This window comes from Mauremys mutica, chromosome 6 (genome assembly GCF_020497125.1).
Source record: "Mauremys mutica isolate MM-2020 ecotype Southern chromosome 6, ASM2049712v1, whole genome shotgun sequence".
NCBI classification, from domain to species: Eukaryota; Metazoa; Chordata; order Testudines; family Geoemydidae; genus Mauremys; species Mauremys mutica.
This window is the reverse complement of record NC_059077.1, coordinates 56,454,645-56,470,593: the sequence shown is the minus strand read 5'-3', so window position 1 is coordinate 56,470,593 and position 15,949 is coordinate 56,454,645. Positions and strand designations below refer to the sequence as shown.

At 41.1% G+C, this 15,949-nt stretch overlaps 2 long non-coding RNA genes across 7 annotated transcripts in view; one reads left to right on the top strand and one right to left on the bottom strand.

Annotated features, from left to right (window-relative positions):
• Nucleotides 1-5,483: 5,483 nt before the first annotated feature.
• Nucleotides 5,484-15,949, bottom strand: part of LOC123372800 — a 51,994-nt gene continuing 41,528 nt past the window's right edge. For both annotated transcript variants that reach the window (XR_006580456.1, XR_006580457.1), the window contains one exon: nt 5,484-7,336. This is a non-coding gene — a long non-coding RNA (uncharacterized LOC123372800). The remainder of the gene's footprint in view (nt 7,337-15,949) is intronic.
• LOC123372798 overlaps nt 7,247-15,949 on the top strand; it is a 48,417-nt gene continuing 39,714 nt past the window's right edge. For 4 of the 5 annotated variants that reach the window (XR_006580455.1, XR_006580451.1, XR_006580453.1 and 1 more), the window contains exon 1: nt 7,247-7,420. This is a non-coding gene — a long non-coding RNA (uncharacterized LOC123372798). Of the gene's footprint in view, nt 7,421-11,788; nt 11,972-15,949 lie in introns of all 5 variants that reach the window. The other variant, XR_006580452.1, reaches the window with a different exon arrangement.

Genomic DNA, 15,949 nt, shown 5'->3' with positions numbered 1-15,949 from the left:
TGCTACAGCAGAGACCTCTAGCATATTTATGGCTATCTGATGTGATTTTCGGAGTTAGATTACTCTATCTATATGAAATGGGATACTTTACTTTTAAGCTCAATTTAGCTCTTAATAGCAGCCCTGTGAGGTGTGGTTAATTGGTGGGGATAAAGGCATAATGACTTGACAGGGAGATTGCAATGATTCTTTAATGTACTTTTTTTTTTAACAATGACATGTCATCTCTTTGGTAAAAGAGCAATAAAATGGGATTCTCTGAAGGAAACAAATTTGTAACTTCCACTTAATGATTTATACATAGAATGAAAGTCAGATTAGGTTTTGTCTGGCAGAAACGGGGAGGGTTCTTTATATATTGCATGGCTATAGCTTTAGCTGTTTTTTTTTCCGGGTCTATGGAGTCAGATGCATATTGGTGAGTTCTACTTGGCTGGAGAAGAAGGAAGGGGATTTTGGTGACTTAAGTTGTGCAGGTGAGCAGGCAGTGTAGGCTGAACGGAACAGGGATTGCGGTAGCAAAACACCCTTTAATATGGTGAATTACTTTAGTACGGGATGATTTCAGACACACTTCTTTCCCAAGACCACAGTCAGTAAATTGTCTCAAAACAACCAGATCCCATGTCAGCCCAACAGTTCTTTGGAGTTTAACCAGAGTTTGCCATTTCAGCGTCAGCATTACATTTTTAGTGTTAGCCTTAGGTAAACTGCGATCTACACAGGTGGGACGGCGTATATTTAATAAAACGTAAAATACACACATATGTATACATTGGCTACATGGAGAGACACCTATACGTAAGTATACATAAGAAAGTATATAGGAATATATAGTTCTATACATATGTACTTTCGTATATATGTATGCACGCAGTTTACATATATAAAGTTTGTGTGTGTGCGCGCATGTACACACTTTACATCTATGTGTTCGTCTGTATATATATATGTATATATGAAGTGTGTTTGTGTGTGTGGGTGTGAGTACGTATGCGTGTGTTTACACAAATGCATAGACAGCTACACCCAGAAATTATATATGTACTAAACAATCCTTTGGGCTATAATAATATAATTCCATTTTACCAATGGGACATTACATCAGTTCAATCATTTTTAACCCCCTCCCGCTCTAATTTTTCACCATCTGTCTCTTTTTTATTATGGTCTGGTATCCATACCTAGGAACTCACCCAGGCAGAAGTTGTACTGTCCCCTCTCAACTTAATGTACGTTGAAAGAAGCTCTCTTGTTAAAAATGTAAAACTAATCTTAATACCCCTTCGGAGACAAAGCGCTCTGTCTGTCTGCGGCTGTTGGTCGGTGTGTATCTTCATGCTTTGCTTAGGTAGTGTGGGAATTCTTTACAGTTTGGAAGATTCTAACCTTGATTTTTCAGCCTTGAGCTCCCTCTGGAAGCGGCAAGAGCAATTACTCCACATTACTGTACATATTTTATTGCAGTGATAGATCGCAGGTGTTTCAGCTGCTGCTATTGTCTGCCTCGCGCCCAGAGCCCTTAACTAGGGAGAAGCAGCTGCAAGAAAGTCGTTAACCTTCGCTGGACCAGAGGCGCCACCGTATCAATAACTTGACGGTTACTTAGCTTTAGGGGCCAATCCTGCAAGGTACTGAGGGATATTGGGGACCCCAGCCAGGTGCTCAGCACTTCCCAGCATCTGGTCTCAGAAGCCACATGTCCGTGTGAATCAGCAGCATCCGCTCTCTGGGCTGAAATGAAATGAGCCAGGTGCACAAGCCAGCGCAAAGGTCTGCGCCCCGTTTGGGGCCGGCACCGGCCTTGAGCTGGGGAGCCGATGGCTCAGCTGCGCGCGCTGGGCTGTCAGCGCAAGCGGCGCGCTCCCCGCGCTCGGGATGCTCTGGGGGCTGGCGGGTCAGGGCAAGCCAGGAGGGCGCAAAGGGGCGATGACGGGTAAGGAAGGTTGCTTCTGCTGCCCATAGGCGGGGCAATGGCTGCGCCGCAGCATCCTGCTCTGCTCCAGCTTGGGGTAGAATTCACTTCCCAAAGCTCCAACACTTTTCTTTCCCTTCGCGTATGCACCCTTTGGCCCTGATCCTGCCTCGTGAAGTCAAGGGGCGTTTTACCGTGGATTGCAATGGACGCAGGCTCCGGGGAGGCTCTGTCTATCTTGTTACCCATGCCTATGTGTTCCCTTCCCTGCGACCCATAATCAACAAATACGAATTCAGACCGGACTTCGGCCTAGCTCTTATGTGACAGGTGAAATTTTAACAATTCGAGGCAAGGACTTTGGTATTTTATCTTGTAAATATATCCCCTTCAGGGCCATCATGTTTTGCATCAAGCTTATTCATCAAGCTTTGTGTAGGACGTATAAAGCCTTTTGCAAGCCATTGCGCATTGTCAGTTTCCCCTGGACCTGGGCAGAGGCCACCGCTTCCCATCACCCCCAGCTTTTATAAAAGCAGAATGCAACTTCACATTTAAAATCCTAGCAGTCTGTACCCTAGCCATGTCTCCCTCCCCCAGAGATCTAGTTGTATTTGTACAAATGAGGTATCTATATTGTGTGTGGGCGAATGACAGTGTGTCTATACTTTGTGTGTAATGCGATGGGTGTACGCGTGTGTCCGGAGGGTATAGCTGAAGGCATAATTTTCATGTGTGTGTGCTATATTATACTACAACACGTGTGTAAATATGACAATATGCTTAGATATGGCTGTAGCCCAAGTTGGGAATTAAGCAGCACATAAAAAAACCACCCCAATCCTCTCTTTTGTGTGCAATACACTCATACATAGATACTATACAATGCGTGAAGGAACAGATCTGTAACTAAATATGTGTAGAAGGAGTGAAAATGTTGTATATAGGAGGTAGAGCTCTTTGTTATATTGATTTCAGGAATGTTTTACATCATATAACATACAATTGTGCTGTACTTGTAAATCAGCCTGGAAAAAAACAAGAGAAACCAATAAAGCATGTTTTCAGGCTAGAAGTAGATATAGGCTAGGGACAATTATTTAGACATGGAAGCATGTACAAAATGAGGGAAACTGAATAAATACATAAAACATGAAGCAGGCAAAGCTTGTGACTAGATACAAAATGCCTGTGATGATCGTTTTTAATTTAAGTTATTTAACAGTCCCTTTGAAAGAAAGCCAGGGTGTTCATTTGCAATGAGTTACAAAGGTGCTGGGTGAAGGCAGCTTGCTATGCGGTAGCATCGCTGAATAGCATTACACTGTGTCACGGATCAGTGTCACGATGACGTATGACAACACAGGGGCTCCTTACGAGTGAAATAGCGTACTAGACATGGAAAGTGGACCAAAGTCTCCTTGACAATTCTTACTCATATGTCTTGGGGGACAGTTTTACATTTGTGACCCCCTTTATTTGGAGTCAATTCTGAGAGAAAGACACATGAAGCACATGACTGAAGCGGCCTAAGTGGGATGAAGATGGGTTTATAGGATTGTGGGGAAAGTCTGAAGAGGTCACCAGTGGAGGTGCAAAGCAAAACACCTGCTGTATCCAATTTAACAGGACGCTCCTTTCTTTTATAATCGTTATTAGAACAGCTTCCTGTAAGATCGTGTCTTGAAGGATGTAGCTTGTATCCTGTGTTTTACTTATTTTCGTGTTTGGTTCAATATATGGACTGTTAAAGGTTGAGATCTGGGACCTTAAGTAGTAACAAGTCATGTTTGGATATTAATTGAGAAACAGAGAGCAGTAATAGTAACATGATTTCCTACAGCAGACAAGCAGACCAAGAAAATATATATGGTTTGTAAAACCACTAAACTAAATGGGATTGCCTTTTAAATTCCTTCCAGTGTTTATCAACAGCAAACACTTGTCTTTTAGTGCATTCTTGGAAAAAAATGGTGAATCTCGACTTTGTTTTTAAAGCAGCTCGCGTTAAAACTAGAAGCATTGGGCTTCTTTTCTAATGTATATTCATCCCTTCCCCCAACTATATTTATCAGCAGGTGTCTTAATTGGATAAACGAGTGAGCATTGTTTAGATGTGTTGTGAACCCCACCGACTATTTTTGGTGGCACTTCGCTGTTTATATTTACACAATGCAAGCTATTCAAGATCAGTCTCTGTAGCCTCTAAATCATTTTCTTTGGGAAATCCAGCTAGCCATTTTCTAAAATTGCTTTAAATTCATGGAAGTAGGTTCCAATAAAAACCCTTCAGAGACATTTATCATCTCCCCAAAATACAGAGATGTTATTTATCTCGCCAGTCGTACAGTGAAGAGTATTTTCCTTGAGACAGGGATTCACCAAAGGAAAACCACCCTACAGCCTAACTGTTTTGCCTTTTCAGTTTTTTCCCTCCACACTGATAACGCTAAACTGCTGATCCAGATGTTGTAGGCCACTGAATGTGTGAGCAGGTAATGCAAGGAAGAGTGACATTGTTAACAGAAAACATCTAATTAACAATGACTTCATTTGATTGGAAGAATGAAAAAGCCTTTTTAAATCAATCCAGATTTACTGGCCTAAGCACAGCCAATTTATGAATATGGAGGCTGAATTGAGTCTGCTTTCTTTCAAGATGTCATCTGAGGGGTAATAGTATAGGTGAAGTCATTTAGTTACACTGTGGAAACTTTTATAGTGCCTTTCTTGGGAATTTAATTCAGTGCTTCTTCATTTTATTAGGAACAGACCGAGTCCATCAACTGCACTCTCCATGTTTAGAGGCATGACTGCTTGAAGCAATTAGGCTCACCAATTAGCATACTTCTCCTGACCCCAGCAGCAGCACCAGGTCCTTATATTATCCATCTCTTCGCAGTAAGGGAAAGCTAGACTAAAACATGCATCCCAAGTGTCCAGGGTGGTGAAATTCACACCCAACCGGACTACTAAAATTACTCTTTAGTCCTTGAAAATAAAGCTCCTAATAGCAGCTCAGTGTTTATGTTCCAACTGCACAGGCAGCCTTCCCCCCCCGGCTTAGTAATATCACTGCGGTTCCTCAGCTGGGATTTTAAAAGTCCTTTTGCGTAGATTTTTAACATTTTACAGAAGCGCTTCACTTACAGAGTAAAGGTGGTTTCCCCCGGCTTCAGTACTCGCTAGGAACGATGCCATGCAGGACTAGGAGAGAAAACACTGGACTCGGTTGCGCATTGTAGAGACCATATAGGGAAACCAGAGTGTTGTTAAATAACAGCAGCAATAACTACCAAAGAACATAGCAAGAGACTACAAACAATGACAGGGCACTTTTTACTCAAGGCTGTCAACATCGTTAACAGAGAGGATGAGGTCATATCTTTTAGTGGACCAACTTCTGTTGGTGAGAGGGACAAGCTTTGGAATCACGCAGAGCTCTTCTTCAGGTCTGGGAAGGTCGTTAACACTCCGTTAATTAAGCCTCACTACACTCTTGTTAGGTATTATCCACATTTTGCAGATGAAGACGCTAAAGCATCCAGAGGTTAAGTGACTTGCTCCAGGTCACACACACAGTGAATTGGGAATAAAACAGGTCTCAGCCACCTACTTTTCTGCTCTAACCGTTAACCAGCGCTCCTTCCCATCAACAGCGTGGGCTCCGGAAGGTATGTGCTAGTTGCATTTTGCACTGACTTTGACAGGCGAGATCAGATATTGTGGGAGTCCTTATAACAGAGGGATCCATTGACAGCTCTAATGTGGTCAGACATTGCTGTCTCGGGTACATGGATTCCCTACTCTGAACTCTCGCCTCTATAAATTACATCCCCCTTTGTATACCAGATATTTCTGGAGGCTAAGCACTATGAGCTAAGGAGGGCTTCCTTTGCTTTGTTTGAACAATAAGTCACATAAGTTTGCCTTGAAACTTCCAGCAGACAAGGAAAGTTAGAGATCGCTACATTTGTCGCTCATAAAATTGAAATGGGCTACTTCTTCATTACTGAAATAAAGGATTTGGGTTAACAGCACCTGCTGGAAAGTAGGGTATATAGATGCAATTTAATATCTGACTCATCCGAATGCATGCCCTTAAACAACATCCTCACTGAGTCGTATTGCTGAGAGTTTATCATCTGCAGCACCAGACAGGATTAGATCTGGACAATCTCGTGTGGTCGTGCAAATGTCCATGCACTTTAGATTCCAAGCAGTTTCTCTCGCCCACCTATAACTATCTCAGCCTTATTTGACCCCACTCGCTCTCTTTTACGTTCCGTCCTTTGGAATTTTTTTTTAAAGTTACTGTACTTCATTCATGATTTGGTTCAAATCTATGTGCTCTCCTTTGCCCCGCCCCAGTCTGCTACTTCGGTTTACATTCCACCAAACATGTTGCTTTACATGTGTAATGCTAAGACAGCTGTGGCTCTCAGTACATGACACTGGCTTAGACTTCTGTAAAATTTGCTGGTCAGTGGAGGATCCTATCCTATTATAGGCTCTGGAAACGCTCTCAGTCAGAGCTGCTTGTTCTCAGCACCTGCCAGTATGGTGCCCTGCGCGCAGCAGGATGCAGTTTCCCCCGAATTTCAGACCTCCCATCTCTCTTAGCAGTGCACAATCCCTTCTTGCTTGTTAAGCAATACACACGAGATAACAAGCCACAAAGGAGCCCACGCTCCCCTCGGAGATAAGGGTGCGACTCCCGCTGAAGTGGATGGAGATTGCAGCTGCGGGGAGAGAAGAGACGAGACCCCCTTTTAAGAGTTAGATCTTAAATCCGTCAGCAGCCAAATTGAGTTCGAAAGGTGGATCCCATGTAGCCTGGGCACATTCCTGCTGAAAGCAGAAAATGCAGTAGGGGCCTGATCCTGCATTCCCTGATCTCCGTGAGATACCGATTACAGGGGGAGCAGACTGGAGCTGCAAACGGCTGGAAACCGAACTGAATATGTAACTTTTTCCGCTACCTGCCCATCGTGGTTAAAGTACTAATTTATTCAAACCCTATTCACAGTCAATTGATGGAAGCCAACTTCCAGAGAGCCGAGTGTTCAGAAGATATAGCCATTCAGGGTTCACAACAGGATGGAAGAAAAATCTTTATAGGATGAAATAGGCAATCAACTGAAATCTATCCTCTTTAAATAAACGGATTCCTTAGTATTTTCCCAGTGTTGGTGTAAGTTGTTGTCTGTGATGTCCCCCTGGGCTCTTTCCTCTGCTCTCTGATTTGGTGTATAAAAGCAGCTCTGAATGATGGATTACTGTGTCATTGCAGCCTGCGAAGGATTAATTTGTTTCATTGATTTCTCTTTAGGCAGATAGCCAGAATTCGCCGCTTCCCACCTTTCCCCGAGACTTCCAGCAGTAATAGACAGTAATAGCCTAAGACAAATCAGCCCATTCCTGTAAAAATAGAAACACAAAATCCTGAAATCCCACGAAAGCCATAAAGAAGCTCTCCACCCCCCACTTTGTGGTGCTGTGAAAGTAAGTTTGTGTTTAAATTAAAGGCTTTTCTTATGAATATATATATAAAACTTAAAAGCTATTTAGTTTTAACTGCAGCTTCAATAAGCGCTGGCATGTAAATAGTCAGCAGACATTTGAAAGACGGCAATGAGTATTTTATTCACGTTTAGCAACAGGCTTAGGTTTTATATAAATATAACCAAGAGCTCATTCTTTTGTATCTGAAGGGTCGTTGTATAGCTAATCTATTATCGATCTGTCTGTCTGTCTGTCTGGGATATTGCAAAGAAATGTGGTTTATGTCAGGCCGCAGAGTCACTGGTCTGATGTGGGGGCGGAGGGAGTTAACTATTTCAGATCAATTTGTCTATAAGTATTACGAGGGCAATTTGATTGAAAAAAGGCCTTGAAACATTTGGATAGGGCACAGAAGTAATGAAGAGTCAGATAGACACCCTCTTAAATGCCCATTACAAGGAAGGAGAATTAAGAGCCCAATGATCGCGGTAGTATGGAGCATTGTGCTCCAGAACCAGCAGCGGGGCTAGTTCCGATACACCACAACACGTTTACAGTTTTAGGAGCGCTGCTATCATCCGCAAACATCGGCTGGCTGGGCAACTCTATTTGTTTGCACAATGCGGTGCTGAAAATTGTATTGATTTAGTGTTCTCAAGTTATACTTTATAGGAATTAGTCGCGTAGTAAAAACTAATATTGTCATGTGCTAATGTGCTAATCCAGGGATTGTGTAAAGCTATACCATGCCGTAAGAGCAACTTTAACCTCACTGGGTGCACAGAGACGTTTTTTTCCCCAGTTCTGCATCCTAGTGCTAGCTGCTTAATAGCTACCTTAAAGTATACTGCTACTATCTGGTGCCAAATGGCCCATATCTGAGTTGCATGGAAGACCTAGGAGATACCAGAATTACACCACCTATTTTTTTTAGCCTTGCAGGGGGGTTTTAAGGTGCTAGCTTCTAACTTCTTATTTTACATGGTACTTACTAGGTTTCCATGGGTCACGTTAAAGTAAGAACCCTGGGATGAGGACACAGCCTGATTTCCTCAAATTTGACTCTAGAAAATATCCCTTTTCATGCCCAAGTAGCATTTTTTGTTTTGATTTGCATACTGAGATTCTCCAGGGCATGCAATAGCCATTTCTAACTCCTCTCCTTTACCACTCCTCGATCTGAGGTAGCTTTTGAAAAATTAGACATATTGCTATGTAATCAATTTGCCTAAAGTGCGAACAAGACACAGCAGCTTCTAACTACAGCAGCCTGGGAATTGCTAGTATTCTGGGAATAACTCAGGGGCTCTCCATCAAAAGGAATGTCCCCTCTCATTTTTTTTAATGTAAGGAGCCTGGCACTGCCTAGCTCTCAAATTTCTGATTGTTTTCACTGTGAAGGAACTTAGAAGGTCAAGGCACAAAATGGTTAGACATGTAACAGGTCCCCGACAATCTCCACTCAAAACAGGGCTTTTTGCTTGTTTCTGTTTAGCAGCAAACTCTTATCAAGCAAGAATATTACTTTAAAAATGTTATTATCTGAGAACCGGGAGCAATGTGCAGTGAGGAAAAACCCAAGCCATATATATATATATATGGCCCTCTTTGCCTGAGACTCTTACAAAGGAGAGAGGGATTGCGCAGTGGTTTGAGCATTGGCCTGCTAAACCCACGGTTGTGAGCTCAATCATTGAAGAGGCCACTTAAGGATCTGAGGCAAAAATCTGTCTGGGGATTGGTCCTGCTTTGAGCAGGGGGTTGGACTAGATGACCTCCTGAGGTCCCTTCCAACTCTGACATTCTAAAAAAATACCCCTTCTGATCATTTGCTCTTCACCAAGCACCTTTTATTCTTAGTACAAAGTTTATTCTTGGTTTGGTAAAACTGAGTCAGAAGAATAAATCTAATTCCCCCTGCCCCTTTCTTCCCCACCATTTACAATAAAACAGTAAGATGAATTCCAATAGCATCCAAACTTAAAAGAAAGCTATATCCTTTCATCCCTAAAGAACTAGTGAGAAACAGAGCTGATAGATTAGCAAACATTAACCTTTTGCATACTTCTGGACATGGGCTCTATGTCTATTGAACTATATATTATGTCACTATGGCTTGTTAAAATTTGTGTGAAAAAGGTGTGCCCCAGAACATAATGTGCTAGTTAAAAAAAAGGGTACTGAGATCTACTTTCCTAAATATATGTTATTGTTTACCCGAGTGTCATTTACTTCATTTAAAGTACAGATTAGATTAAACCTTAGCACAGGATTCTAATGGTCTATTGAGTGAGACCACACACACAAGTTCCAGCTGTGAGTTTGGGATCAGTCTGTCTTTGGGCAAAATGGAGAGTTTTCCTATGCCAATGCTGGATTTACACATAGTAAAAGCTTAGACTCTGCCCACATGGTGTTTTGAATCTGCTTAGGTTTTTCAGTAGCTCTACATTATTAACACATCTGTTCCCATATAGATGATTTGTGGAAGATTTATGTCACCTGAATAAGCCTCCCTTGAAGAATCTGGTGTAAAAATTACAGTTTTTAAAGCTAGTTTGTTAAAATCTATACTTTTAAAGGAGTGAAAAAGTATGTAATTAAATACAGACTGCTTATTTGGTTCATTGCAGACGATAAAAACATTGGGTCTGATTCTGTCTCATAACAGTTTCATGCAACTGTAACTCATCAGTGAAGTCATTCCTGATTTATATCAACATAAGAGCAGAATCAGTGCTGGACAGAAAGCTTCTATTTTTTTAAAGACATAACTATTTTTATTTATATAAATGAATTAAAATGTTGTTTACCCGTATAAGAACATTAGTAACTTAAAGCACTGCTGGGTACCAGGCCACAAATAAAGACATGTGTGATGTGCAGTCAAACTAGCTGAAGCTTTGAATAATAACCAGCTGAACCAAACTGAGCAACTGTACCCTGGGCAGAACAGACACAGATTAGTGAGCAGCATGAACTTGTAGAGACATTACTATGGCTAGCACAGCTCACAGGACTCACCTAGAGTTTGAAAGTTTAGACCCTGCAATGGCTCAGCCTGGTGTGCTAGGCCCACAGGCACAACCTCCTTCCAGCGTAAATGGTGAAGCCTCACCTTGTGCCTTTTAGAAGTGCTCCAAGGGAGCTGGTTACTTGATCCAACTGCTCTCAGATCATGTTTTGAGAGCAAGTACTATCTTCTTAGGAACAAATCAGTAAGTAAGTGCTAAAACAATGCACAACTGGCACCATGAACAGTCAGGCAAAGGTCTCTAAGGGAAGATAAATAGTCACTGAGGGCAAAAGATGCATCTCTGTAAAGTTAAATGAGGAGATAAAATCCTAGCAGGATATTCCTTCTGGACTCCAGCAACACTTGGAGCTCGTGCCAGGGGGCTTCATGGTGTAAGTGGTGTTATGTGACATGGCAGAACACCTTCCCATGAGGTGAAAAAGATGCCTCTACTGGGAAACCACAAAGAGCCAACAGGAGAGCTGAGCAATTTTCTTTCAGAAAATGCTAATTCAACAAAATTGGACTATTTCACAGGAATGTATCCATTTGGTTAAAAATGTGATGGGAAATCATCAAAACATTTTGTTTCAATCTTGTATTGTTTAGACCCAACAAATTCTGCATCTTGGCAGGGGGTTAGACTAGATGACCCTTGCGGTCTCTTCTAAATCTATGATTCTATGGCTAAACATTTAATTTATACTACTGATTACAATAAAAGTTGAAACTAAATAAAATAGTAAAGTCAAAATGAAATGAAATTATTTTGACTTTATCAAAATAAAGTATTTCATAATATTTTGTTTCACAAAAATATCCAAGATGAACTTTTCTTCTCAATTTGGGATAAAATCAAATATCAAAATAGCGCAATTTCCATGGGGATGAAAATTCCCTTTTTTTAAAGCTCTCTCTATTCAACAGGTATAGGCAAACTATTATATGGGATGGGAGAAGCAAAGTAGTTTTTTCAGATAGGCATGGCAGAGAATAAAGTCTTGCTAAAGCTGGCTGGAGAACTTTGTAGACTATAGGTGCCAGGATGGCAGGGATGGTGTCTCTAGCCTAGTTTGCCAGAAGCTGGGAATGGGCAACAGGGGATGGATCACTTGATGATTAACTGTTGTGTTCATCCCCTCCTGGGCACCTGGCATTGGTCACTGTCGGAAGACAGGATAGTGGGCTAGATGGACCTTTGGTCTGAACCAGTATGGCTGTTCTTATGTTGTTATTATCTAGTATTAATGAGCATCCACCAGAGTGAAGGGCTAAAGTCATTATTTTGAACATCTGATGTGGATCTGCAGCATCTCCAGCACCAGTATGAAGTTATTCTCTTCTTTCCTCAGGAGGGTGTGTGTGTGTCCATCCATCTACACCTATGTGAATAGGCAGATACTAGGCAGTGAGGGCTGGAGATCCTGCTTGGTGCAGTTGAAGAACTTGGGGAAACAAGCCTGGCTTTCCTGGTACCCTAGTCACACTGCTACCAGTCCACCACCAAGGAGTGAGCCAAAACTACCAGGACTATGGTGAGGAGAAGCTGGCTGGCCAAGGCCTGCCCACAGATTGACTTGCTGGGAGAGTGGTGTACAGCATTAGTTCTATGGAAAATTAGTTTTTCCATTTAAGCACTCTAATTTCATTTTGAATTGAAATGAAGAATGATTAGTGTGTTGTGAATATCTAAGTCCCCATGCCCCCAAAACTTGTCCAGGACTTGTCAACGGGTAATGATCAAGGGCTCCATGTCTAGTTGGCAGCCGGTTTCAAGTGGAGTGCCCCAAGGGTCGGTCCTGGGGCCGGTTTTGTTCAATATCTTCATTAATGATCTGGAGGATGGCGTGGACTGCACTCTCAGCAAGTTTGCAGATGACACTAAACTTGGAGGAGTAGTAGATACGCTGGAGGGTAGAGATAGGATACAAAGGGACCTAGACAAATTAGAGGACTGGGCCAAAAGAAATCTGATGAGGTTCAACAAGGACAAGTGCAGTCCTGCACTTAGGACGGAAGAATCCCATGCACTGTTACAGACTAGGGACCGAATGGCTAGGAAGCAGTTCTGCAGAAAAGGATCTGGGGATTACAGTGGACGAGAAGCTGGATATGAGTCAACAGTGTGCCCTTGTTGCCAAGAAGGCTAATGGCATTTTGGGCTGTATAAGTAGGGGCATTGCCAGCAGATCGAGGGATGTGATCATTCCCCTCTATTCGACACTGGTGAGGCCTCATCTGGAGTACTGTGTCCAGTTTTGGGCCCCACACTACAAGAAGGATGTGGAAAAATTGGAAAGAGTCCAGCGGAGGGAAACAAAAATGATTAGGGGGCTGGAGCACATGACTTATGAGGAGAGGCTGAGGGAACTGGGATTGTTTAGTCTGCAGAAGAGAAGAAAGCAGCTATCAAATCCCCCCTCATTCAACTACCTGAAAGGGGGTTCCAAAGAGGATGGATCTAGACTGTTCTCAGTGATACCTGATGACAGAACAAGGAGTAATGGTCTCAAGTTGCAGTGGGGGAGGTTTAGGTTGGATATTAGGAAAAACTTTTTCACTCAGAGGGTGGTGAAGCACTGGAATGGTTTACCTAGGGAGGGGGTGGAATCTCCTTCCTTAGAGGTTTTTAAGGTCAGGCTTGACAAAGCCCTGGCTGGGATGATTTAGTTGGGAATTGGTCCTGCTTTGAGCAGGGGGTTAGACTAGATGACCTTCTGAGGTCCCTTCCAACCCTGATATTCTATGACTTTATTATTCAGCTAGAAGTTTAACTGAGTACAGTTAATGCGTGAAATGGCACTGAAGTGGTTAACACTCAAACACTTTTGAACAGCATTTAGAAAGGAAGTTTGGTCTCTTGCCTACCCACTGACCTCTGCTACTGGTAGTAAAATTCAGCTCTCCGTTATATGTGGTATTATATCAATGTGCTTTAGTTTGCTAAAACATTGAAAGTATAGTAGAATTAAATCTATAAATTTAGTTAAAAATGTTGACTAAATGACAATTTTCTACTCACTTACAAGGGTTACATACATATGTGACAAAGATGAATCAACAGGAACCTGTTAGATTAGTTTTTTCTAAATCTCTTTTATTAAAACAGCCATTTTTGTTACTACTGCATTTTGTCTGAGTGCAAAACATTAAAAAGTACATGGCTTAGTATGCTTGTGCTTCATTATGTATAGTCACAGACAATATTAAAATAGAGTGATGCTACAAAGGTGTAGTTCTAAAGCCTTATGTAGCTATCAAAATTAGTTATACCAATCATATCTCTAACTTTATGCTATGTTAAACAGAGTTAAAGGAATATAGGTTTGGCTCCAAGCAGCTTTTTAGTTTTACTACATTTCAGGGTATTGAGAAAATTCCTAACATTAATGCAACATGTTCTTAAGGCCCTGCAGGACTCAGGGAATTGGTAATGGGGTCTAATGCCTTTAAACACTACTTCAGATCTGGCTCAGACTGTAGAGAATGAAACTAACTGATAGCAATTTGGTGGCCTAGGTGTAATCAGCTCATGGGATCAGTTTAGTTCTTAGCTGGACTTCAGTGGGACTATTTGCATGAACAAAGCGATCAGGTTTTGACCCTTTGTGGTTAAATAGACCTCTGTGTCCAAGGGCTTGTCTACATGGTGACACTGGAAAGTTAATATCTTTAGTTGCAAAGAGTCCTGTGGCACCTTATAGACTAACAGATGTATTGGAGCATGAGCTTTCGTGGGTGAATACCCACTTCGTCGACTGCATGCATCCGACGAAGTGGGTATTCACCCACGAAAGCTCATGCTCCAATACGTCTGTTAGTCTATAAGGTGCCACAGGACTCTTTGCTGCTTTTACAGATCCAGACTAACACGGCTACCCCTCTGATTGTGAAGTAGTTCTAGATGCTTTTTCCATTACATTCATCACCATTTTTTTGTGACACTGTTAAGTTAAAAGTATTAAAAAAACCAAAACACAAATCCCCTTAGCTATGTTACTTCCCTTTGAAGTCAACAGGAGTTTTACCTGATGAGTAAAGCCTGCAGTACTTGGCTTAGTGCTTTAGAGTATTAAACCATAAACATTTTTAAAATAATCAAATTAATTTTCCAGTGTTTCTGCTACTTTTTTTTCACTTAGGATAATGGTAAAATTGACTGGTCTGTTGTATATTCTTGTCAGGTTTTAGTCAAATTTCACTGTCTGGTTCTCATGCACTAGCATACTGCTTCCATGTTGGGGCTGCAAACATTGCTGTGGGATGTAAGTATGTTTAGAAATGCTGTTTTCATTGATAGTTTTCAAACAATTAATTTTGGATATAGGTCGAGTAAAAGTTTACTTTTACAAAGCTTAAAATCACACAGTAATTATATCCTGCCTTCCTAAATCTGAGCCAATGCCCATCTAAATCAATAGGAGGCTTTCCATTGCCTTTAATAGGCTTTGGATCAAACTTTGTAGAAGATATTCTTCACTCTGCAATTGGTGTTAGTAGTGTCAGTGAGTGTTTGACAGTTGGCACATTTCAGTCTTGGGACTGGTTGAATTTCATTGGTGGGGGAAGTTATTGCCAAGTCTTGCATAAATTTTATAAAGAACTAACCTTTGATTTTAAAGGGGAGTTGGCACCCCACATATGGATTGTAGCAGAGAGACTGTAAAGTCCTTAGAATCCCTCTGTCTAAAACATCACCAGTGCAATTGTAAAAAATATATGTTCAAGATCATTATTTAAAAGTAATCTACATTTATTTTAAGCTATAAAATGATATGCATGCACACTCACAAAAGAACGAGTAGCAGGAGCCTAGAACAGATACACTCCATACACTAGGAAGATGCCAATAATAAATTATTTTACATTGGGTGTATTCTGATCACTCTGAGATCACAATTTTGTTCAGTTCAAACATCAAGATATCTTAAAAACATTATAAGAATATCAAAGAATAAATGCTAATGAAAATGAGTCAGGGCACCAAACTACAGGGTAAAATTTCTGTTTGCCAAAGTAATATATAATAAACAGTGCACAGACCGGGTCTTCCTGCATAATGTCAGCTGTCTGGTTTGTACATCTTGTTCTTATAGGAAAAGTCCATGAAGAAAAACCCAGTGAACTTAAATTCTATATTTTTACATTAAAACACCACAACTTCTGCACAAATAGATTTAGAGTGGTTTTATGTTTCCTTGTTTATATTTTTATCTGATTACTATTAAAAATCTGCATGTAGAGGTCACATGTTATTTGTCTATCAGATTATAGTGTAATATGATTTTTAGCTAGGGAAAGAGGGTGAAGATGTTGCTGTTAAACAGATACTATGCTATGTGAATTATGTCATTTCTATAGTTATAAAACAACTCGAGAAAATGTACTGTAACAATATGATCTATGCTAAGATTGATTACCCCAAAAATGCTTTCAGGAGGAAAAACAGAGGAAAAGAGAGAAAGATTGTTTCTACCCAAGCTTTACATCATAAAAGGTTTGGCTTCCATGGA